At 37.9% G+C, this 25,748-nt stretch overlaps 1 long non-coding RNA gene across 1 annotated transcript in view; it reads left to right on the forward strand.

The window, feature by feature from the left end:
• Window positions 1–23,397, forward strand: part of LOC106028148 (uncharacterized) — a 33,787-nt gene extending 10,390 nt beyond the window's left edge. Inside the window, exons 3-4 of the long non-coding RNA XR_001201755.2 lie at window positions 22,434–22,625; window positions 22,703–23,397. This is a non-coding gene — a long non-coding RNA (uncharacterized LOC106028148). The remainder of the gene's footprint in view (window positions 1–22,433; window positions 22,626–22,702) is intronic.
• The last annotated feature ends 2,351 nt before the right edge of the window (window positions 23,398–25,748 follow it).

Consider the following 25,748-nt stretch of genomic DNA (forward strand, 5'->3'; position numbering starts at 1 on the left):
GGAGAGTAGCTGGATTGAATGAAACTTCCAATCCTAGTTGTTTGAGGAACGTCCATATTGATTTCCACAGTGGCTGCACCAGTCTCCACTCCCACCAACAGTGAAGTGCTCCTTTTTCCTACAGCCTTGTCAACATTTGTTATGGGCTGATTTCTTGATGGCAGCCATTGTTTCTGAGTGAGATGGAATCTCAATGTTGTTTTAATTTGCATTTCTCTAATGAGCAGTAATGGTGAATTTTTCTTCAGCTGTTTATTTGCCATTTGTGTGTCTTCATCTGAGAAAGGTGTGTTCATCTCAGGTGCTCATTTTGGAGTAGGTCTTTGCATTTGGAGAACTTGATGTTTTTCAATTCTTTATATGTTCTGGGTATAAGTCCTTTGTCTGAGGGACAGCTGGCTAAAATTCTTTCCCATTCTGTGGGTTTTCGTTTCACTTTGTTGGTGATTTCTTTTGATGTGCAAAAACATTTTAATAAGATGAGATCCAGTTGTTGATTCTTTGAAATACTTCCTGTGCAGTGTGCGCTTTGTTCATGAACTCTTTGCTGACCCCTATGTCTTCAAGATTTCTACCTACCTTGTCTTCTAGTAGATTTAGGGTTTCTATTTTAATATTTAGATCTTTGATCCATTTTGACTTTAATTTGGTGCATGGTGATAGACATTGGTCTAGTTTGTCTTCAGCATGTGGAAAGTCAGTTTTTCCAGCACCATTTATTAAAGAGGCTATCTTTCTTCCAGTTAAAATCTTTGCTTCTTTGTCAAATATAAGGTGGCTGCATGTCTTTCTCGTTGTGTTTGCATCTTCTAATCTGTGCCATTGACCCTCAGGTTTATTTCATTGCCAGTACCATGCTGATTTTATCACTGTAGCTTTGTAGTATAATTTCAAGTCAGGTGTTGAGATGCCTCCTGCATGCATTGCTTTTGTTGCCCAGAAATTACCTTTGCTGTTCTAGGTTTCTTCTGTTTCCAAATGAATTCTAGGAATGTTTTCTTTAGATCTGTAAGGTATGTCAATGATATTTTGGTTGGGATTACATTAAATCTGTGTAACAGTTTTGGGAATATGGCCATTTTCACAATGTTGGTTCTTCCTAACCAAGAACAAGGAATAGCCTTCCATTTTTTACTATCCTCTTTAATCTCCTTTTTTAGAGTAGTATAATTTTCAGCAAATAGGTCTTTTACACTTTTTGTTAGGTTGATTCCTAAGTATTTCATTTTTTTGGGTACTATTATGAAAGGTGTTATTTTCATAATTTCCCTCTCAGTGAGTTTGTTGGTTGTGTACAAGAATGATATTAATTTTTGAGTGTTGACTTTGTATCCAGCTACACTCCTGAATTTATTAACTCTAGTAGTCTTTTGATGGAGTTTTAGGGTCTTCTATGTAGACTATCATTTCATCTGCAAATATATTTTAATTTTTTCCTTTCCTATCCTTATTTCTTTTATTTCCTGATTTTCTCTGACTGTTCTGGCTTATGTTTCCAGAACTATATTGAATATATGAATAGGAGTGATGATAGTGGACATCCTTGTCTTGTTCCTGATTTTAAAGTGAAAGCTTTCAGTTTTTGTCCTTTTAGTGTAATGTTGGCTGTTGGTTTGTCATAGATGGCCTTTATCAGATTAAGGTAGATACCACCTATTCTGAGTTTCTGTCAGATTTTTATCATGAACAAGTGTTGGGCTTTATCCAAAGCTTTTTCTGAATCTATTTAGATCATCATGTGATTTTTGTCTTTGGGTCTGTTGATGTGGTGTATTACATTTATTGATTTGCCAGATGTTAAACCATCCCTGCCCTCCTGGGATAAATACCACTTGGTCATGATGTATAAATTTCTTGATGATTTGCTACATTCTATTTGCCAGTATTTTATTGAAAATCTTTGCATCAATGTTCATTAGTGAAATTGGCCTATAGTTCTTTTTTGTTGAGTCTTTCTCTGGTTTTGGTTATCAGAGTAATACTTGCCTTCAGGAATGAGCTAGAGAGGATTGCTTACATTTCAATTCATTGAAGAGTTTGAGGAGTATTGGTGTTAAATCTTCTCTAAATTTTTTATAGAATTCAGCTGTGAATCCATCATGACCTGGACTTTTCCTTGTTCAAAATTTGTAATCCCATTTTCAGTTTCAGTAGTTGATATTAGATTATTCAAAAATTTTTATATCTTTTTGAGTCAGCTTTGGTAATTCATATGTTTCTAGAAATCTCTATTTCCTCTATATTTTCCACCCTATGTGAGTAAAGATTTTCAAAGTAGGTATTCATGATCTCCTGAGGTTCTATGGGATCTGTAGTAATTTCTCTTTTTTCAGTCCTTATTGCATTAATCTAAGTTTTTTATTTCTTTTCTTGATAAAGTTGGCTAAAGGATTATCAATTTTGTTTATTCTCTCAAAAACTACTTGATTCATTAATTCTTTGTATTGTTTTCTTAGTCTTAATTGCACTAATTTCTGCTCTGATCTTTACAATTTCCTCTCTTCCATGAGCTTTGAGTTTCACTTGCTCTTCTTTTTCTAGAAGCTTGAGGTGTAGCATTAGATTGTTTAGTTGTGCTCATTGTTTTCTTGATGTGACAATTTATGCTATATATTTCCCTATTAGGACTGCTTTCATTGTGTCCCACAGGTTTCATTATGTTCTATCTGCAATCATTGAATTATAGTTATTGCTTAATTTCTTTTTAAATTTCATCTGTAACTCATTAATTGTTCAAGAGGTTATTTAATTTCCATATATTCATGCAGGTTTTACAATTTCTTTTGTCATTAATTTCCAATTTCATTGCCATATGGTCAGATAATATGCATGGAATAAAATCAATCCCTTTACATTTACTTAAGAATGTTCTATGGGCTAATATATGGTCTATTTTGGAAAATGTCCCATGCACAGCTGAAATTAATATGTATTCTGATATGATTGGTGGAACACTCTGTAAGCATCTACTGAATCCATTTGTTCAGAGGCTTGATTCAGTTCTGTTATTTCTTTGTCAATTTTTTGTCTAGTTGATTTATCTCTTTGTGACAATAAGGTTTTAAGGTCTCCTGTTACAATTGCATTGTTGCTTATTTGGTTTTGCATATGTATTAGTATTTGTCTTATATATTTGGGTGCTCCTATATTTGATACATATATGTTTATGATTGTTAGCTCTTCCTTTTGAATTATTTCCCTAACAAGTATGTAGTGACCTTCTTTATCTCTTTTGATCATTTTTGGTTTCAAGTTCATATTGTCTGCAAACAATAGCTACCCCGGCTTTTTTTCTGGGTTCCCATGGAATACTGCTTTCAATCCTTTGACTTAGTCTATGAGTTTCCTTTTGAGTCAGATGTGTTTCTCATATACAGCATATTATTGGATCCAGTTTCTTGACCCATTTTGTCAACCTATTTCTTATAATAGGTGAATTGAGGCCATTTACATTGATGGATATAACTGATACATACTGGCTCAACTTTGTCATGTTATTTTCCTGCTGTTGGTTTTCTGCTTTTCCCCCTTGTTTAATTGCTTGCCTTGTCTGGTGTTTCTATTGTTTCTATTGTTGTTCTGTGAATTGTAGTCATTTTTATTGCTTTCTAGTCTGTCTTTCAGTACTCTTTCTACGGTTAGTTTGGTGGACATGAATTTCTTCAGCTGTTCTTTGTCATAGAAGTATTTTATTTCTCCGTTAAATTTCAAAGAAAGTTTTCCAGGGTACATAAATCTGGGTTGAAAGTTGTTTTCTTTCAGGGCTTTAAATGCTTTACTCCAAGCTTGTCCTAACTTGAAGGTTTGTGATGAGAAGTCTGCCATGATTCTAATAGGCTTTCCTAGATAGGTGAGTTGTGTCTTTTCTCTAACGGCTTTTAGTATTCTGTTTTTATGTTGCATGTCTGGGATCTTAATTATTATATGTCTGAGTGTAGGTTTATTTTGGTTTGACTTTTTGGCATTCTATATGCCTCACTTATCTTTTCCCATGTTTGGGAAATTTTCTGCTATTACTTCTGCAAATAGTTTTTCTATGTCATTTGCATTGACCCCTGTATCTTCACTGATGCCTATCAGCCTTATATTATTTCTCTTTGTATCATCTTGAAGCTGTTGTATTGTCATTTCATGCTGCCTTGTTATTTTTAAAGATTCTTTTCTTTCATTATCACTAGCTTTGATCCTTTCCTCAAGGTCTAAAATTCTATCTTCAGCTTCATTCAAATGGTTTTCTCAGCTACCGATAAAATTTTTTTTTTATTTCTTGGATATCTTTTTTAATTTTTTCCATACATTCTACTTCTTTTCTATATTATACATTCAAGGTTACCATCATTTTCCAATGCTCCTGTACTTTTTAAAAATCTTTCTTCTCTAGCTATGCTGAACAACTCTTTATCAAGGTTGTCATTTCTTTCTTTAAGTGAGAGATTACCTCTAATCTGATTTCTTCTGTAGCCTCATAGGTGTGTTTCTTTACTTCACTTGTTGTCTTTTCAGAAATTTCAGGTGTATGACTTTTAATGTCCTCTATTTCACTGTTTCCTGTACTTGTTCCTGATGGACTGGATGCTTGAGATTGTATTTTGCTTTTTCGTAGTGTATTCCAGAATGTAGTTCAAACTCACACTAATCTTCCCAGTACTTGGGAAGCTGAGACAGAAAGATTAGTGTGAGTTTGAGGCCATCCTGGGCTACATAATGAGTTCAAGCCCTGCCAAAACAACATAGGGAGACCCTGTTTCAAAAAAAAAGAAGAAGAAAGAAAGAAAGAAAGAAAGAAAGAAAGAAAGAAAGCTTTTTGAAGGACTGACAAACCATTTTCCAAAATAGTTACAAGTCATCTTATATTCCTATCAGAAATGTATGTGAGTTCCTGTTTTAGCCAGCTGGCACTGATGTAACTAATTACCACAGACTGGCTGGTTTAAACAAGAAATATTTCTTTCTCACATGGAGGCAAAAAGCCAAGATCAAGGAGCCAGCATAGTGAGGTCATGGGAAGGACCTCGCTCAGGTTGCAAATTGTTGACAAATATCTTCACATACCAGGAAGAGTGAAATACAGAGATATTTCATATATATTTGGGTCACCTTCTGAACTTTCTCTTCATGTTGTATTGGTCTATCATATTCCACTGGCCTATAATAGTTTATCTCTTCATATGCCAGTACCACACTATTTTAATTATAGTAGCTTCATGTTATGTTTCAATGTTTAGTCATGCCATAAGTGTTCTTTTCCAGTGTTTCTTAGTATTCTTTCATATTTTTCCATGTAAAATTTAGCATCAATTTGTCTATAAAATAGTTTCTTGGGTTGTTTGTTGAACTTTCATTGAATTTATAAATTAAATTATGAAAAACAGACACCTTTTAATGTTGTCATTCTATCCAAGAAGAGAAAATGAATTTTCAGCTCTTGAAGCCTGTGTTTGTATCTTCCAGTGTTTCAAAATTATTCTCATATAGGTTTTACTCACTTCTGGTTAAATGAATTCAGAAGTAATCTTTGCTGCAGTTATAAATGATTACCATTTGTACATGTTAATTCCATAGCCTCTTCCTGTGAGTGATTTTATCATTGATATTATGGGTTATTAAAAGTGTATTATATAAAATATAGAGATAGTTTTACTGTTTATTTTTCCATTCTTATTCCTCTGATTAATCTTTCTCATCTAGTCACATTGGCTAACATATTTAGAACAATATTTATTTCCTTGTTGTTGGTCATAATGAGAGTACCTGTAGTATTTCCCTATTAAATACAATACTAGTGTTGGAACTAAAATGATATTTTATCATGTTGAGAAATCATCTCTTAATGTCTATTGTCCTATGAATTTAGTCAAAAGCTTTTTCAGCACCTACAGGAATAGACATAGGATTTTTTCGTAGATTAATATATTATGTGAATAGATTTCTTCATGTTAAACCCACCTTGCATTCCTTGAATATATTCTACTTTGTCATAATGTATTATATTTAATGTAGTTTTGGATTCTGTTTGTTAACATTATGTTTCTCAGTTTTAACTTTGTCATACCTCTACACAGACTTCATTCAATAAATTTTCTTCAGAATTCAAGTTAGGTTGAAATTTTTGTGTAGAATTTTTGCCTGAATATTCATAAATAGTATTTTTCTGTTCCTTTCCTTGTAAAGTCTTTAATATGTGCGTCAGTTTTATGCTTGCTTCATAAAAGGACTTGTTTCTTTTTCAGTGTTCTAGAATAACTCTTAGAATGTTAGGACAACCTGGTTTTTGTACATGTGGTGGAAATCCTTTGTGAAACCAACTGGGTCTGATAACTTTTTGATGTGAGCTAATTCCTTATCAGTTTCTATTGTAGAATTGTCTAAGTTTTTTTTTTTTTTTTACTCTACTGGAAAGTAAATTTGATAATCTAGATATTCATAAGAAAATGTCCATTCCATTTAGGCTTTCAAAATCTGTAAAGTGTCTTCATTTGTTTTGATAAATTTGATAAAATTTTTTTCTGCTTGAATAGTTATGTCCCATTGTCATTTCTTAGTTACCCTGAGTGTGCTTAACCTTTATTTTCTTGATCAACTTAGCCAGTGTTTTATCTACTTTGCTAATTTTTAAAAATTTACAATTTTGATTTATTAATTAGCTCTGTGTTCACTCTTTCTTGCACACTCTATCTCAGCCCTGTGAGTGTGGCCATCCCTTTTATCAGCTATCCCTGTGTTCTTTAGAGTTCTCCCTGCCTCTTACTAGCTACACTTTTTATTACACCAATTCCCTTCTATCAATAATTATTTATATTAAACTTCCTCACACAAGTCACTGTGTGGTTTCCATCTTTTGATTAGAACCTGCCAAATTTAACACCAACAGAAAACTCAAATTATTCAATAGTTAATTTTTTCTCGGAGGATGCATGGGAAAAACATGAGGCCCTTGACTATCTGTTTCCAGTCTGTGGTTGTGTAGCTCTTGGCTTAGAGCCTGGTGTTATGATGGGGCCAAATTTGGAAGTGCAGGCACATAAATGCAGGGGACAGTCCAGGCGTTGGTCTAGTGTCTTATTATTATTACAAGTAAACCTGAGCATGTCCACAGCCGCTGGCCACCAAGTAATGGGCAGCAGTGTGTGTCCTGCTATAGCTGTATGCTAAAGGTAAATACGTGGGCAGTACAAATAATCTTTTGCAATCTTTTAAAAAGCTTAGCAGTAATTGCTGGTAATTACTTAAAAATCATTCAACTACCAACTGCCATAATCTCTGGAATAAACAAATGTTTCACAGAGGGTTTTAGAGCACAATTAAAAGAATGACTGAGTACTCCTCCCAAAAAGATTTACTCTACCCATTGGCCTACAATTCTAATGTGAGAAGGGCTGGAATTCTCACATTAGTGGTGATCCTCCTTTGGGTTATCTTCAATATTGTCACCAGGTTCCCATCTAAAATGCACAGTGTCTTAGGATTAGTTATATCTTTGTGTGGTTGCATTTATAAAGTCAAGCAGATCATTTGTTCATTCAAAAAATACCCCTCATATCTGTAAGTTTCACATGCTCAGATTCAGCCAAAAGGACTGAAAATATTTGAAAATGAATGGATTTATACTGAACAGGTACAGACTTTTCTTGTCTTTATTACCTAAATAATACAGTATAACAACTATTCACAGAGCATTTATACTGGAATAGGTATTGTAAGTAACTTGGAGATGATTTAAAGTACTCAGGAGGATATGTGTAGGTTATGCGCAAATACTATGCCACTTAATATAAGAAACAAGTATATTTGTATTTCGGTATACCCAGACCAGTCTCTTACAGATACCAATGGATGGCTATATTTATGAGAGCCCACTCTGTACCAGGCACTGTACTGGGTGCATTTAAACAAGCCAAGAGCAGAATGATGGTATACCATAGGCAATTTAGAGATGGGGAAGAATGAAGAGAACTCACTAAATGTCCAAAGCTAGAGACCTTCTCAGAAATGACCCAACTTTGTATACCTAGTTAGCCTGAATAAACAGTGAAGGGAGAGAACTATGGGTTAAGACAGAGGGTGTGTGCTCATCTCAGTTGGGCAAAAAGATGTGTCAGAGAATGTTATATAACTCACAATGATACAATTACATGAGCATTTATTGTGTCCAATAGAATGTTAATGTTAGAGATTTATTTCTCTTTAATCTTATCCATACATGGTAGATATCACAACACTCATTCTTTTAATGTAAAAATTGAGATTTAAAAAATGACGTGATTCACCCAAAGTCAGAAATCACATTTGTCTCTGTCTTTTTGAGTCTGTGATCTCTCCACTCTGTATTGTCATCCTTTTCTGGGTTTGAATTAGTAAAATATCTTCTTTGATTAAAATTCAGCTATTTTTAAAAATTGCTTAGATGTTAATGATCTCTTGAAGTGAAAAAAATGCTAAGACTATTTCTCACAGTATTGCCCTCATCAGTTTTGTTTTCTGAGAACCAACTAAGCACACACTAACAGATTACACAACAAATGTTTGGTGACTGAATAGCTCTATAATTAAGCAGTTACAAGCCATGTAACATTTTAGAACACGTAAAACACAAGACGATGTCTCAATTTCTCCCTGAGACTCATTTTCCATTAAATCCCAATTTTCCACTTGATGAACTACAGACCCTCCCAATATCAACAGAGATTAGACAGTGCTTCCTTGCCAGGCTGAGGTTTTCCTTGCTTACTGACAAAAAGCAGACTATGACAAGTTGGGGTTGGACAAAATAAAGGACCATAAATGAGTAACTTTGTTCAGCGACCTTCTGGTTTCCTTGGCTTGGCACATTCCACGGAGAAATAAAACAAGGCAGAGAAGATGACCCAAGAGTTTCAGGAAGTCTTTTCTCCTTTCTTGTAATTTGTCAACTGGGTCAGTTCCCCAGACTGGCCTGACTGTCTCTTAATTGCCCATTGCCAGGCTCAAAGCCATGAAGTTACACAGAATAGATGGATATACAACCAAATGTCTCTCTTTTCAGCTGGCTTCGGGAAAACCACCAGGACCATACCCACCCCGACCACAACAGGAAAGGAACAAAAGGCCTAGGTTGGCTGCTTTAGGGGATGTGGCTACTCCAAACCTCACTGTTTGTTTCCAGGACATGGCTGATGTAACTTAGTAGTAAATGTCTGCTCAGTGTGAAAATATTGGAAACAGAGAGAATATAGTTTTCCCAAACAAAACCAGTAAGCCCTCAAGAAGCCTCCATATCATGGAAAAGGGCTGGGTCTTGGTGAGTCTAGCTGAGATACCATTTCTCCTTCACCTCTGTGAAAAGCAACAAATAGATCTAGATCCAGCACAGTGACCCCTCTTTCCCCCGGGTCTTCCTACCAACAAAACACCATAGGAAATGTGCTTTGGTCCTTGCTTGACCAGGACTAGCACAAGGAAGACACCAGGGTAATCCTATGTAAGCCACTTGCTTTCCCTGCCATCTGACTGTGTCTCTACACTCTCCTGTGGAACTGAGCACCCTCCTCTAATTCTCACTAGGCAAGCCCACCATGTGCCCAACTTCTATGCAGTAATCTGGGCTGCGGGGCTCCAGGATCAACACCTCCTCTTCCTCCTCCTCCTACCCTTCCAGTTTGCATGCTTCCTGTGGTTGATAATCTCTGGGTTGCCTCAGTATCTCCTTTGGCTTTTTGGTTCCTTCATCCCCACGAAACCAATTCCCTAAGGGAATTCAGTCTGCTGTCAACCTCAGATCGGCTGCTCTTTTCCTGATTAGACCCTCATTCATACATACCATTTTTTCTCTTTACTGAGACTGTGCTATCTCAGGAGCCACGATTTCAACCCAATCTCAAGACACCTACTTCTAAAATCAGTATTTTTCCCCTAGTGACTGCTTGCTAGCCAGGCTGTGGATGCACATCAGGTATGCACATCAGAATTTCAATAAGATGGCTCTCAAAGAGCATCTGCCTGACAAATGAGTCTCTTCGGTTTGTTTTGTTCCCTGAGTTTCTTGCATGCTTATAGTAAGCTTTTGACTTGGAAGGAGGTGGTCCCATTCTGGAATGAGGGAAGATAGTTCCACACACCTCTGTGACCTCAAGTAATAGAAGAGCTTAATATACCGTAAAATTTATTTTACAAAAGTTATTTTAGACCATTTACGCTACGGTTTAAGTATGGATTGTCCCTTTAAACTGAAGAAGAAATTTTATCCCAAATGGAGTGGATATGTAATTTAACTATAGTATCTAGAGATGGGGTTTTTGAGAACTGAATAGAAGGAGATAAGGTTGCTGGAGGATTCCATGATGGATCTTGGTGGCTTTATAAGAAGAGGGAGACAGACCACACATATACATACTCCCTGTCTCCTCTCATGAGGCTCTCGGCTGCTTTGAGACTTTTCCAGTGAGAAAGCCATCATTAAGGAAACCCCGTAGACTGCATCTGGAATCTGGATGGGTAAAAATGTTCAGGGTCACTTTGGTGAATAGCAGGTTGCCTCCCTAAAAAGTAAAAGCGGAGAAATTGTCTAAAAAGGGAAGGCATTGCCCATTGTCAATCTTGTCTCGTGATTTGAAACCCAAGTTGTTTTCATTGCTCTGTTTAGTTTGGTTATATTCTGTTCCAGTTTGTCTGCTTGTACAAACTGCTTGATGGCGTGGACAGCTGTTCCAAAGATAGCAGGAGATACTATGGTTACCATTTTTAATTTCATATTTACTTAATTTGAAGCTCTGTATTGCTTTCACTGTCTTGTTTTAACTGATTTTATTTGAATCTGTTCTGTTTGATAGTATAAGGTCTGAGAGTATAGGCAACTATTTTGAAGACAATAAGATTCACTATAATACCCATTCTGGTTTGACTATTACCTTTTTTGAAGTCCTATAATTCTCCAGTGTTAAATTTTTATTGGTTTTGTTCTGTACTGTTTTATTCAATTTTATTATGCCTGATGATATGGGCAATTCTTTTGAAGACAATAAGAGGCATTATGGTAGCCACTGTTGATCACTTTATATTTTCTTTTTAAGTTATGCGTTACATCCATCCTTTTGTTTTGATTGATTGCATTTTATTTTGTCTCATTTGGTTTTAGTCTCTTCAAAATAAAATATAGATAGATAGATAGTAGCCTGTTTCAGATATTTTATCATAGTAAAAAAAATTGACTAGAAGAACATGTTAAAAACTGTTTAAAAAAATGATATCAAATTAATTTAACAACAAAAATAATAGCTTATGTGATTGAAAAGTCCAGAAGTAGTACAAGTTTTGATGGACTGGGTTTCAGGAGTCTACAGTACTTCTCTCTCCATCACACTGATCTGATTTCCTTTATGACTAGTTACTCTCAAAGTCTTCATGCCACACTGCACAGGATTGTAATACTTTTAGTCTCAGAAGCACAGATACCTTCTCTCTGGATGTATCATTATCATTTCTTTAAGAAGGAACTTTACTTAGCAGCCTTGCTTGGATTTTGTATCCAACCCTGGATACAATTGTTATGTTCTCTTGGGTCTGAGATACATGAAATATTCCATGACTCAGTCACCCACAGAAGAGGAAACAGAGTCTCTTGGCTGAAGACAAAAGGATTGCAAATGACAACAGCTATGAAAGGCAGCCAGCTGTCAAGGAAAATGCATCATCAACTTGGAGGTAGGTGACTTGAAATTGAATTCCAACTACCATCAATTAGTTATGAAAGTCCAAAGTATTTTGAGTTTTCCAGCATTTGTCTCCTATCTTGTAAAATTTTTGGACTGGACTTGGAAGAGTCTTTGTTAACATTTTAACCACACAACTCTACATTCAAGAACATTCTTATCCAAAACAGATAAAGTCCTACCAAAACTTGTTGGAAAGGCAAGGGAGGACTCAGAGGCCCTCTTCATGATACTTCTTGAAACTCTTCTCCCCATCAACAGGGCTACTTGAAACTCTAAGGAATTCTCGGAACAGTTTGAGAAAACTTGAATTAGCTGATCTGTAGAGCCTCTTCCAGCTTGAACTTTGGGGAATTCTGTATAGATTGTCCAACCCTCTTTAATCTAATTTTTCTCACTTTCCCTCTATTTATTTTTTGGCCCAAACCATGGACTTTGGCTATGTGTGAGAGGCCACTTAGGAAAAATAATCATTTATTCAAATACCTAGCCAATTTACTTTGGCTTATTTGCAGCTTGTTTTTCCTGATGCAGAGGGAGTGAATTTCCCAAACCCACTTTCCAGTTGGGACTAGAAAAGGTGAGTGTACAAGTGAGGAAAAGCAGGCAACGGAAGTTGCCAAAGCTGAGCTGAACTGGAAGCTGTGAATTCAAACAACCTCCAGCTCCCCCGAACGGGTACCCCCTTGGCACTTAGGATGAAGTGCACACTCTGGAACAGATGGCAGCAGAGGATGCTGTGGGTTTTGGCTTCGCAGCTTGTGAAAACTTGCTCTGGAGGAGACACTTTCAGTTCCAAAACATGTGTCTTTGCAACAGAGCAGTGGGCAAGAGGAAGGAGAGAAGCGGATCAGGGGCTTCCTAGTGATCCAGAGGCGAGGGGGGACAGGCTTGACACAGGCGGCACCATGAGTGAGAAAGTGATGCTGGGGAGGTTTCGAAAGAGGCAGTACCTTTGATATTATTTTTTACCATGTGACTGTGTATGCAGAAAATATCCAGAAAGAAGCTAATATGTATCAGACACACTTTAGAGGGCATAAAGATAAACACAGTAATGATGGTCTCTTGCTTGTGGGATCTTAGCATCAAAGAGAGAAAGCAGTCAATGTATGAGACTGTACAGGAAAGCTGCTGCTGAGCTGATGTACACGGCTGGCTGGTGGCTGCATCTGTCTGATATGATTGTTCAGTGTCCAGGTTCAAGCAACTGTTAAATATATTAATATCCCTGCTCTGTGCCTTATGAGTATGAGCAAGTGTATGTATGTGTACACTCGACTGTAGGAGTACACAGAAATGAACTGTATGTCGACTGTAGGAGTACACAGAAATGAAAATGACTCTGGGAGTGTTCAAGAGGCTTTTAGAGGTGGCAGCATTTGGTCTGAGTCCTGAAGGAAGAGCAGGACGTCACTGAGAGGTGGAGAGAAAGAACAGAGCGAGTTCTAGAGGACGGAGGAACGGGTCTATGTCTTGTGGCCTGGACATGCATGCTGAGGTTGACAAAGAAAAATATGTGATGTGGTGTGACACTGACAGAGTGACAGTGATGGGCCTGCAGGGGGACTGTAAACTACCTGAAAGTCCTGCCTTGATCGTGAGAGTATTTGGGAACCACTGAAGGTGAGCAGCTGAGTGACATGATCAGGCCAGCGTTTGAGAAGTTTCTTTAAGCACAAAGACAGGAAATTCTAACACCAGCCAAACTGCTTGGGCAAAGTCCCCAATTACTGGCTCAATTTTCTTACTATCTAATTAGAGTCAACATTTATTGAGCATTTACTGGTGTCATGCCTTTGCAAAGTGCTTTCTCTCATGCAATCGTCAGCGTGTTCCTGGCTTGATCTTCTCAACCCTCGAGTTAAAGATGAGAAGACTGAAGCTGAAGGAAGAAACATTTTGGTCCCTTAAGAGGCAGTGTAAGGAAAGAGAAACAGCTACATAGAGACTGGTACAGAGGAAACGACGTTCAGCAAGCGTCTTCTACATGCCTGACTCCACGAGATGAACTCCGTGGTCAAAATGCACAGAACAGTGGTGACTGGCAGTTGTGTATTTGCCATTGCTCAGGCCAAAACCCTTGGAGGCGCACTGCCTCTGTCCTGCCCCCTACAGACCATTTGTCTCCACACCAGCCTGAGTGGTTAAGGTCAGATTACCAAAATAGCTCCTCAAAATCCTCCAATGATTTCCCTCCCATATCAATAAAGCTAGCTCTACCCTTCCATTATCTCTTGGACTCTTCTTTATTCCTCTCCCTATCGCTCATTCTGCCCTGGTCCTACTGTCCTAACTCTTCCTCAGATCCACCAGCCGTACTTCCGTCTCAGGAGCTGCTCAACCTCTTTCCCACCTGGGGCGTGTGCACTTTAGCTCCCTGTATCTTCTCATCTAAGTCGCTTGTCTTCAGATCCTCGCCCTTGAAACTTGTGCTGACGGCTTTAATCAATTTTGCATCTCCATCTCCCATCATGCTCTGAAGTTACCCACACCCCGATCTAATCCGTATTTTTTATATAGCAATTGCTGTTTTCTAATATAGTATATATTTTCTTACTTATTACATGTGTTGTCTTTTCTTGCTAGAATGAGTTCCAGAGAGCAGATATACTTGTCTGTTTCATTGATTGATTATAAGAAGTGAAATCAGTGCTGAGCATAGAGCAGATAGTGTGAATTTATTGCAATCAAGAAACAAGAATTGTCCAAATAAGTGGCAGAACAAGCATTTGGACTTAGGGGTGCCCAATGGGAAGTCATGGCTCTTGTCATCAGAGGTGAATGGGCAACAGAAACCAGTTGACCCCTTGATGGCAAACAGCATGGATGGTGGGATTGCACTCACCCCAGCGCTGGACAACATGGAAACAGCTGCTGCAGCAAAGGAGATGGGAAGCTTTCTTTGCTCAATTTTGTGGCTGTGAGTTCTTTTTTAAGTAATACAACTCATAGCTGAAAAGACATCCTGCTTGCCTGTGTGTATGTGTGGAGAGGCATTGGCCTTAATCCTAGAACCTTACCTCACTTAGCAGGCATTTAACAGTGGCAGTATTACTGGATACTGATAACAGAGGAAGATGGAGAGATAGATGGGTACAGAGCATACCTGACAGGGTAACATGTTGGTCATTCACAGACACTTTCAAAAGGAGGAGCAGCCAACAGGGTCTGCCCTGGGAGCACACTGTGGAAACTATTGATTTCCTGTAGTGTTGCTGAAGCTGGGGAGTAAGGCTGGGTTTGCAGGAAAGAGTTTCAGGATTAACCAGGGCAGCCAAACTCTCTGGAATTAATGCCCAGGGGTTGGGACCTGGACCAGTTTACTGTTTGTCTATACTCTGAGCTTTTTCCTGATTAATAAAGAAGATTGTCTCTGAGTATTTAGAAAATATTATTGCCACGAGGAGGATACTGTCTAGAAGAAAGGCTGGGATGAGAGGAAGAAGGGAACACATAGAAAAGACAAGGAGGGCGTGCAACTTAGACAGCCAGTCTTCCCCTATCAAGGTAGCCAAGATTTTCCTTAACTCTGCTTCTGGAAACATAAAGGCTCAGCTTCAGCTGAGTGAGGAATGCTTTAGCAAGGCTAACAGACTCTTCTGAGTGCTTTGTTCAGGAATGAGCCACACCTTCTCATACAGTCACAAATCTATTCAATGGTAGAGCCACCGGTACTCTGTGCTCAGAGGAGGTAAGGAGTTTCCTCCTAGTCTCTTCCAAATCACAAACGTCATTGTAAGATAGGTTGCTGTTGGATAAGCTTCTACCACACCAGCAACTAAATGAATTCTGTGCAGGAGTCCAGTGATTGACTCCTCTCCCCAACCTTCAAACTTACTAGTTCATTACCAAAGATGCTATCAAAATGTTATTGCCTGAGAACTTTAGTTTTCTATAAAATAGCTTCTTTGCAGTGATTTCCTTTACATAAGAAACATCCAAATCTTCCTCATCTCTTTGTGTTTTTCCCACTTGTATTGGTATACAGAGAGACAGGTCTGTTATCCTGCATTTGTTCTCCACACTTGTCAGAGGTCCTATTTGATTTACTGCACTCCTTGAAATTTGCATCCTCTGTATCATAAAAGACTCTTTGTAAGACACCCTCCTGATGTCACTGATGCCTTTAAAACCTTCTTTATTACAAATTGTGCATTCTTCAGTCCACAGTGGTGTCCGGTGAATATCCTCCTTGCTGGTAGTTTTCACACTGCAGTTATGCAGTTTGTACCTGATCCTCTGGAGTGCTGGGGCCTACCTCCAGGGTTTTTATTCAAGCAGTATAGAGTGGATCTTGAAAGGTTGTATTTCTGACAAACTCCCAGATAATGCTCTTGTTCTGGTTCTACAATCTCATTTTTACAAACCTCTGTTGGATATTTTCTACTTTGATTGAAACTGACGGGGAAAAAAGTTGATGTAGAACTGAACTCAGCTAGAGATACCAAAGTCACCAGCTGTGGGGTCAAACAGCAGCAGGAGGGTGTTCTAGGACCTAAGGAAGGCCAGCGTCTTTCGTGAAGATGCATGAAAGTGTACTTCATGCTCCTCATGGTTCTAAGAAAGAACATTCTTCATTGATAAAGACACTGAGTGAGAGACCCAAATCAGCTAGGTGTCTTGCATGGTGACTGATAAAAAGAAAATAAGAAAAATCAAATCCAGTAAGTTTAAGTAGTAAGAGTACATACTGACTCATATCAGTGAAAAACCTAAAGATGGTCTCACTTCAGGCATGGCTTGATCCAGATGTTAAAAAGTGTTCTTCTCTATAGTTCTAGACTTTTTTGTCTTTCTGAGTGCTTTCTTGTCAAGTAGACCCTTGAATCCTTGTCACAGATGAACAAAAACATGGTCATCCCATTAACTAAATCCTTTAGGAATCCTGGTGCTGTACCTGCTACAGAAACACAAGCTGTCCTCCAGAAAAAGGAAAGCCAAGCAATGGATCCGTGCCCATTGTTGGATACCCAGGAAGTTCGTGACAGTCTAAAAATAGTATAGTACTTTATTTATTATAATACCTTTCCATTATGTTATCCAAACCCAACTCCATTCAGCTAAGAACATGCCACTTAGAAAATATATGTTGGGAGTTTTCACAGAACTTTTCATTTGCCACCACTAAGGGTGAAGTTTTATTCTGGGGCTTCCTGGTGGAATTCACCATTTTAATAGGAGAATCTGCTAGAGAAAGTAGCATAAGCAAGGAGGGATTGTCGTTATATCCTTGTGTCACAACAAAAAAAGAGAGAAAAAAAACTTTCCTTTCTCTGAAAACCCCAGCACAGCCATCAAGTCAAATAGTAGACTCTGAAAGGACATGATGCTATTTTAAGTGTCATTTTTTGTCCTGAGTGTTCATTTTTATTTAGTTCTTCATGTAATAGACACATGTGCAAAAGCAATTAAGCTAGAACAAAGCAGAAAATGACAGCAGGCAACTTGCTGCTTTCAGTTACAGTTCTCCCAATCCAGAACACTGTCAGTCACTGGTGGGACTTACAGAATTAAATTAGTTTAGAGATTTGGAGCAGGGGGCAGGGGCAGTTTGCTGAGTCAGCGTCCAAATATAGGAATTCTTCTGAAGGCTACAAGTTTCTCATAGGGCTATGCTGGAGGGAAGGAGTAAATTGGATTTTTAAAAGACCTTCCAAGGAACAAAGAATTATTGCAAAATGTGCTAGTTTTCTGAGTTGTGATCCTGAGAAACTATATCTAGGACCTGCAAACTTACCTCACATTTTGAGACCCAAGACTATGTATTACATTATTCAAAGCCATTGTATTAATCACATTTATAGAACAACAGGAGCTAAAGATTGGGTTGGGATTAAATTTTAGATAAATTAAGTTGCAACTCAAAAGAAGTCACTTCACTATGAAGGCGTAGATCAGAAAGACACCAGATTAACAGAAAGAGAGGCAGAGAAATTTCTGGACCCTTGCAATCTCTTTCCCTCCAACCCCATCTCTCCACTATGTTTGGTTCTGTACAGCAAAAACACATTTTTAGAGCTAATAAAGCACAGCCATCAGCAACTCCTGATCCATGTCCCTTGATTTCTATGATCCCAAAAAACAAGTCACTCTGTCACTCTGCATTTAGGGTCAAATTTGGAGAAAGAAGTCCACAAAGAAGATGAAAGGAGTGAGGAGAGCAGGAGAAGACCCAGCAGAGAGCTATGACCACAGAAACTCAAGCCAAGTGGACTGTCAAGGGGTACATAGAGGTCAAAATTTACATAGACCCCAGAGGGATCAAGGAAGATGTGACCAGATATTCTTAACAATGTTTTAAAATGAGTCACATTTATCTCTGAACGTAGTACATGGTTATGAAAACAAGAAGTGCTTTTCTTGAACATTGATGTCCTAATGCTATTATGAGGCACATTTATTTCCATAAATTTGTGGTTCTCTACAAAGGTGGCTTAACCTAGTTAAAGACTCGTTAATTAATGTAAAAGCAAGATTTGGTAAAAGACTTATGAACAAAATAGATCCCATAGTGGTCCATGCTCAGACCATATGATCCCTGTACTCCTACTTTATCAACCAGAGAAGAACATGGTAAGTAGTTTCTTAGAGCACACAGTGTACTCTTACTGACATTCCATAAAGGTTATACAAACTGGAGTTAATAGGAAGCTATTTCTCAAGGAGGAGAAAAAAAATGTGTAGGCCACAGACAATAGGGGTTACCCTGACTACAACCCAGTGTGAACATGTCTCCAGTCATCAAATAACAATTAGCGGATATGTATATCAAAATTTATTTTACTATGGATCTACCTGTATTGGATCTTGTTTACTTATGAAAAAAATGGGACAAGATCTCAACCTTTCACTGTTGCAGTCATTGCTGAGTAGACACATGTAAAGATAAGATGAGTATTATAAGTGCTATTCAGGTTGGTATCCCTTCATCAAAACGCTTTTGTTTAGAAGTGCTTCAGATTTTATCTTTTGTGGTATTTGCATATGTATAATGATGTATTCTGTAGATGGGACTCATGTCTAAATATAAAAGTCATGTATGCTTCATATACAACCTGCACACATAGCCTGGGAGTAGTTTCATACAACATTTTAGTGCACCTGCATTTTAACTGTGACCTGTCACAGGAAATCAGATGCAGAATCTTCCATTTGTGGCATTATGTCCGTGGTCAAAACATTTCAGATTTTGGAGCACTTCAGATTACAGGTTTTTGGATTAGGCATGCTCAGTATGTAATAGAACAACATGAACAGTAGTGTAGGGGAAGGAGAGAGAAAGGGATGGATTCTGCTAGGAAGGATAGATCTCATTTTGTGAGTTTTGTGAAGAAGTAGATTTTTAAGGAGGCCTTAAAGGAGGAATTGGAAGTTTCCAAGTGAACAAGATGACTTCCAAGGAAGCTTTCCCAAGTTAATTGTACACTGAGCTTAGAAGTTAAGTGACCTAACCCAACTTAGCTGGAGAGTGGCAGCACCAGGCTCAGAACTCAGACTTGGCCATCTGAGGAGTGTTCCTTACTTTCCTCCAACTAAATTTCTCAATATCAAAGCTCAAAGAAAAATACCCAGACTTGTCCTGATTTTTAGCAGGCATTGTCCAGAGTCATTGATCCAATCACAGTTATTATGCTTCCACGGCATTAATAACTCATTGGCTTTGAAGAATGAGCAGTAGGAAGGGTTCCAGAGAATTGTAAGCTGATGCCCAAATTGTTGGAACCAATCTGTCTCCGAAAAACAGAAGTGGCCACCATCGGCCCATTTGGTACATCCTTTAAGTAATGGACCTTGAAATACTTCTAATAAATTGATGAGGTCTGACTTTTAAGAGAAGTTATTTCCTTATTGAATCTGTGACTCATAGAGAAGTCAGGACCCTATGTTTCTATCAGAAAACAAAAAAGCTTCAGGGAGGAGCACTCTGTTCTCCTTGCACAATCTGAAGGGCAGACGTGCATAACTACCAGATAGCTGAGAGCATGAAAGATAACTAGTGCAAATCACTGGGCTGAGCCAGCTGCTGTGACTTAGGAGTTTTATTTTTCACAAGGAAGGCTCAACTGGAGACTCTTCTGGGTTTCTGAGCAGTGGCACAGAAGCCTAGTGCAAAGCCAGCCTAGGAAGAGCCAGTCTGGGTGGGTTTGGTGGGTTAGACAGGCATGAGGCATAGGAGATTCAGAGAGCAGTAGTGACTGGGGAGGACAGCAGCAGTGGCCACACTAGCTGTCCTTCATGAGAGAACAGTGTGAATCACTGCCCCTTTTTCTATTGCCTACTTTGCCCAAGCACCCCTGACTGTAAAAATAGAGTGCTTAGCCAAAAACTTGACAGAGAGCGGCAGGTGGTTCCTATTTTTGAGCTGAGCAAAGGTGCAACCTAAGTTATGGCAAGGTGCTCTGACCAGGGGTACCAGAAATTGGATAGGCTTCATCTTTCAAAAATAAAGAGGCTGCTCGACCAGTGCAGACAAACCATCACACCTTGGTAGCCGCTGATCACAGAGAATACATCCTCCCCAAAATCTCAGTGTTCTGTCATTATAGAGAAAAGATCAACAATGACCCTTGTCAAGAATGGAGGAAACTGTCAAAAGCACAGTTAAACCAGTCACATAAATTGTTAAATGAACTATAACTGTCTGCAATGGGGTAAAAATTCTAAATTTTCATTACAATAGAAAATAAAAAGAAAGCCTAATAAAGAGGCCCAGCACATTTGTGTCTAAAGTGTTGCCAGCCTTTTGGAATACCTACACTTTTTTTCCATGCTATGGCTATGTAACTAGTGTGTAAGACATTAGAGAACTCCTTTAGAGTCATTTACTTTAAGCGGATTGGGTTATCCAGTAACATCTGTTGGATTATTTGTTGTGGTTTGGGGACAGGCTCTACAAAGTATGAATCCTGGCAGTGTGGCTTTGGGTAAGTTATTTAATTCCCGGGAAGCTCAACTCAGGGGTCTTGGGAAGTGATGATTATAAGAGACAATATCTACAAATTGCTGAGGGTAGCATTAGAACATAGCAAGTGCTATTCAGTATTACTAGTTATAGGGATGTACAAATTAATATCACAATGACAGATCACTACATAGTGACTAGAGTGACTACAGTTAAAAAGAACTTCAACACCAAGTCCAGGATGTGGAAGAATTTTACCCTCAGTCACTGCTGGTGGAAATGTAGAATGGATACGTTTGTAGTGGCTAAGCTTAACTGTGTCAACTTGATTGGCTTGGGAGTCACTGAGTGGATTAGTAAGCCACACTTCTGGGTGCATTTGGGTGGATCATAGAGATCTGACCTGGGCACTATATCTAGTCCATTATCCTTTTCTCTCTGGCACTACTTCACTGCCCTTTTGCCTGTGAGGCAAGCAGACTTCCTCTGCCAAGCCCAAATGCTATGATGTACCTGCCTTGGAGCCAGCCAACCATGGGCCGAATTACTTGAACCAAATTAAATCTCTCCTCCTTGAGGTTATGGAGCCTGAGTATTGTTATGGCTTATATCTGGAGGTCCCCTGAAAGCCTCATGCAACCACAGATGGGCTTTTAGATGGTGATTAGAGCTGTGAGGAGATGAGATCTGGTCAGAAGAGCCAGGTCATTGGGAGTATGCCCTTGTGCCCTGGAAGGGTTTATCTCTTATCCTTGCTCCCTTCCCTGCTTCCTCACCCCTGTGCCCTGAGCAGGTTTCCTCTGCCATGCCAGTCTACCGTGGAACTGCCTGACTATGGCCTGAAATATGAACCAAAGCATACCTCTCCTTCTTTAGGTTTTAGCTGTTGGGCATTTTGTCTCAGTGATGAGCAAAGTGACTACGACAGTTACTGTGTCCCTGTAACAGGAAAGCTGACTGATAAGACATTAGAAAATGGTATGTCTGTTTACTGAAATGTTATTTATTATACACTCCAATAATTTTGCTCTTCTAAATATGTTAAATAAAAATTTAAATATATTTCCACACAAAGATAGGTATATTAATGTTATTAATGTTCAAGACAGCATTATTCATAATAGTCTCAAGCTGGAAACAACTCAAATATCCACCAACTACAAAATAGATAAACTATGTTATATTCATTCAAAAGGATACTGTTTAACAAAAAGAAGGAACATCCTACAGCAGTGATGTGCTGTAGACAATATTGTGAGAAACTAGATCAAAAGATTTCATGTGGTGTGATTTAAATATAAAAATGTACACAAAAGATAAATGGATAGAGATAGGAAGCAGATCCGTGACAGTCTAGGCCAGAGAAAGCATTGACTTAAATAAACCTGGCAAAAAAACACCTTTTGAGGATGAAAACATTCTAAAACTAGATTGTGGTAATGGCTGCACCATTCTTACATATATATTTTTAAATAATTGCATTTATAATGAGAAAGGATGAATTTTATGATGTATAAATTAGACCCCAGGAAAGCTGTTTTAAAAATCTTAGTGTGCAGTCTTCCTTCCAGATCCATTACATAAGAATCTTTGAGATTGTGAGCTAGGCATTAGTAGTTTTTAAAGTTCTCTAGACAGTCCAATGGGCAGCCAGTGAGAACCACTGTGGTACAGGAAAAAGTGCATTGAATTGTATCTTCAAAATTCACTAGCTATGTGCTTTGGAGCAAATTATTTGAAGAGAAGAGTAGATAAAGAAATAACTTGTTTTAAAGCCAATGTGAGATAATAAACCCAGAAGAATTCTAAATAATGTCAGTTGTTATATGCTGTTGATTCCCTAGGATCAGCAGAGTCCAGAAGAGAGAAGACAATCCCAGAATACGAGCTCAACACCTGGAAACCACAAGTTTGTCAAGAGACCCTCAGAATCAGACATTCATACCAGGAGCCCTATGGAACCTGCTTTGACCCACAAAACTGCTTTGACCCATCATAATTTGGGAAGATATAATGATCTCTCAAAGAGCACTTTAGTAAGTTCAGTTTTACAATACTAAAAGTTTATCAACCACTCAAAAATTTTCTTTAAATTAAAAAATAACATTTGCAGACTCCAGAGGGAGAGAACCAGGCCCCATTGAATGAGATCCCCGCCCAGAAACCAGCACCATGTGTGGACCACTGCCAGCATGGGGAGAGCCAGATCCAAGCCTCTCTCTGTGAGTCAGTGTCATTTTAAAGACTGTAGAGGGAGAGAACCAGGCCCCATGGGGGGAGATCTCTGCCAGGAAACCATATCATTTTCATTGTTTTGTTGGGTTGTGTTTTTGTTTATTTTAACTCTGATGGCATGAGCAGCTGTTTAAAAAATAGCAAGACATGTTATGGAAGCCATTATATATTTACTACTGGCTTGTTTTGATGTCCTCTATTGCATTCATTGTTTTGTTTTTATTGTTTCTATTGTATTCTGTTGTGTTTGATTTTTAATATGCCCAAAGGTAGTATCCGCAGCTATTTTGAAGACAACAAAGGCACTATGGTAACTGTTGCTGATTTCATAAGGTTTGGAAGTCCTGTATCACTTATTCTGGTTTATTTTGATTGATTTTATTCTGTTTTACTTTCCTCATTTTTATCTTCCTTAAAATAAAAAATTAATTAATTAATTAAAAATAGCTAGATCTCATGTGGGATCGTTGTGCAACTGGAGGTGTGGTCACAGGGCTGAAGTCTTAAAAACTCAAAAGCTTCTGTTCAGGCTTAGTTTATATGGAGATATTCAAAATGCCTTGTACCAAATAGAATGTGTTCAGTTGCAAATAAAAGAATATGTAAGTTTTAATGTCTTAAATCATCGTAATTTTTTAAATTTAATGTTATAATTTTTAATTTAATTTTAATTTTTAAATTTTTATAACTAGGCATTACTAATTTGTTTTAGAAATTCAGTGTTGTCACCAAGGACCAAAACTCTTTACATTCTTAAATCATTCATTCCCAGTGTGTAGGCACCATCTTTCTTCATAGTCACAAAATAATTGCCAGAGCTCCAACAACTCATTCTTACATGATGGCATCCCAAGCACAAAACTGAAGATTAGTTTAAAAAAATATCTTACATGGTTCTTATTGAGAATGATAAAAAATCATTTCCAAGAAGTTCCAAGAGGTCTTTTCTTTATATCGCCTTGGCTGGAGAGTCAAATGCTGACCCTGCTAGCAAGGAAGGAGGAAGGGGTCACTAGTGAAGAGTTTAAGAGCATCTACCAGGTTATTTATTTTTATACAGTGTTTCATAGATGTGTACATGTCACAGAAAGGATCCTTATTTGCTAGCAACAGAAAGTATCTGAGGTTAATTTAGCCAGAAAATGGCTTTATTTCACAGGATTTTGACTAATTTGGAGTTGCCAAGACATCTGAAGAATGAAATTTGAGGTTAAATCACCAAAAACAGTGTCCGAGACCATGCTTGAAATTTGTTCTCATAAAGAAGCCCTTCTTCCATTCAGTTACCACACACTCAAGCTACAGACAGAAGCATTGCTATTTCTCTAATGAGAAGTTGATCTTAGTTTCACCATTATTGCCAAGACTACTGAAGAGTGCGCATGACCCCTGACCCGTGGCTGCTGTGTCCCCCGGATACCTGTACTGTGAGTGCATCTGATTGGTGTAGCCTAGATCACATGATCTTCCCTGATTGCAGTGGAGCCTGAGAACATCAGTAGCTGGCATCTTTTGCTACTTCTAACAGAAAGAAGTGCTTGTCTTCAACTAAGACATATCAAGTGAAGATTTTTCACCTGTGGTAGACTTAGACGCTAGGGAGCTAGGATTGACATACACTACAATTGTGATTCTCTAATTTAATTCTGAAAGTTATCCTAGTTACATGGAAAAGGAAATTGAAATTCAGAGATTCTAAGTCCAAAAATATAAGCTCTACAGAAATACAGACGTAATCAAAGATAGATATCCAAGAATATTTGTTGTACATTATTGTAACAAATTGGTTGAAAACAAACCAGATTTCCATTCTTACGTATTTTAAAAATAAATTATAGTATATTTATATAAGGGGGCACTGTATACACTTTTACAAAACAAGGTAGAGCTCTGTTTGCTTACCAAATAAGATGTTCAGGTTGTATTATTAGATGAACAACCCTCCTCTCTTAAAAAAGCCAACATGTTTCAAAATGATATGCATACTTACAAGGAACACTAATTTATGTACATTTAGGTCTATTTTGTGTCACTAGTCACCAAACTGCACAGTAGAACAACTATTTACATAACATTTATATTGTATTAGATTTTGTAAGCCATCTAGAGATTAAAGTATACAGGAAAATGTACAATGCTTATACACACAGACTATCACTTTATTTAATCCTATGGATTTTGGTATCCATACAAAGTGCATCTGATTGGTGCATCCATGGGAAGTCCTGGGATCAATACTTAATGGATATAAAGGAACAATCATATGCATTTTACACACACACTTGTACACATGCATGCATGCATATTCACACAGGTGGCCATATACCACAACTGTTAGAATTGGTTATTTCAAAGAATCCTAGTTTATGTATTATTTTTATTAGCTTATTATTTCCAATATTTGAACTTTTTACAAAAAAATATGCTTTATGTTGTAAGCAACACAACATTGAATAAAAGCAATTTTAATTTAGCCAGAGCAATCAGTCATCAAAGTAAATCATCCCTAAATTGTTAGTAATAGTAATGGCCCCAGTTTTTTAGAAAATAAAAATGGGCATTTTATTCTCCTGTTTCCATTTAAGGATATTTTTCTTCTAGGAGTGAGATATTGAAATAAAAAGTAATGAGTCACTCAAAAAAGAAGATCAAGTGAAGAGGGAAAAGGTAGGAATCTCAGGACCCCTTGAAAGGCTGGGCCAGTAGTGAACAGGGCCAAAGGGGTCACTTTGGACTGAACTTGAGGGAGGCTGTGGAATTACGGGAGGGCCCCAGGTAACAGTAGAATCAGTGACAAATGCTTGATGTGAGCTGAAAAGATAATCTGCAGGGTATTTATGGCCAGGTAGAGAGCAAAAGACAAGCACAATGGGTCAGAAAAGTTGGCCCCCATTTGGAGACCAAAAGAAAGAAGCTTTTGGGTC

This window comes from Cavia porcellus, unplaced genomic scaffold (genome assembly GCF_034190915.1).
Source record: "Cavia porcellus strain 051 isolate PalLab524CR breed Dunkin Hartley unplaced genomic scaffold, mCavPor4.1 scaffold_1, whole genome shotgun sequence".
In the NCBI taxonomy this organism is placed as follows: Eukaryota; Metazoa; Chordata; class Mammalia; order Rodentia; family Caviidae; genus Cavia; species Cavia porcellus.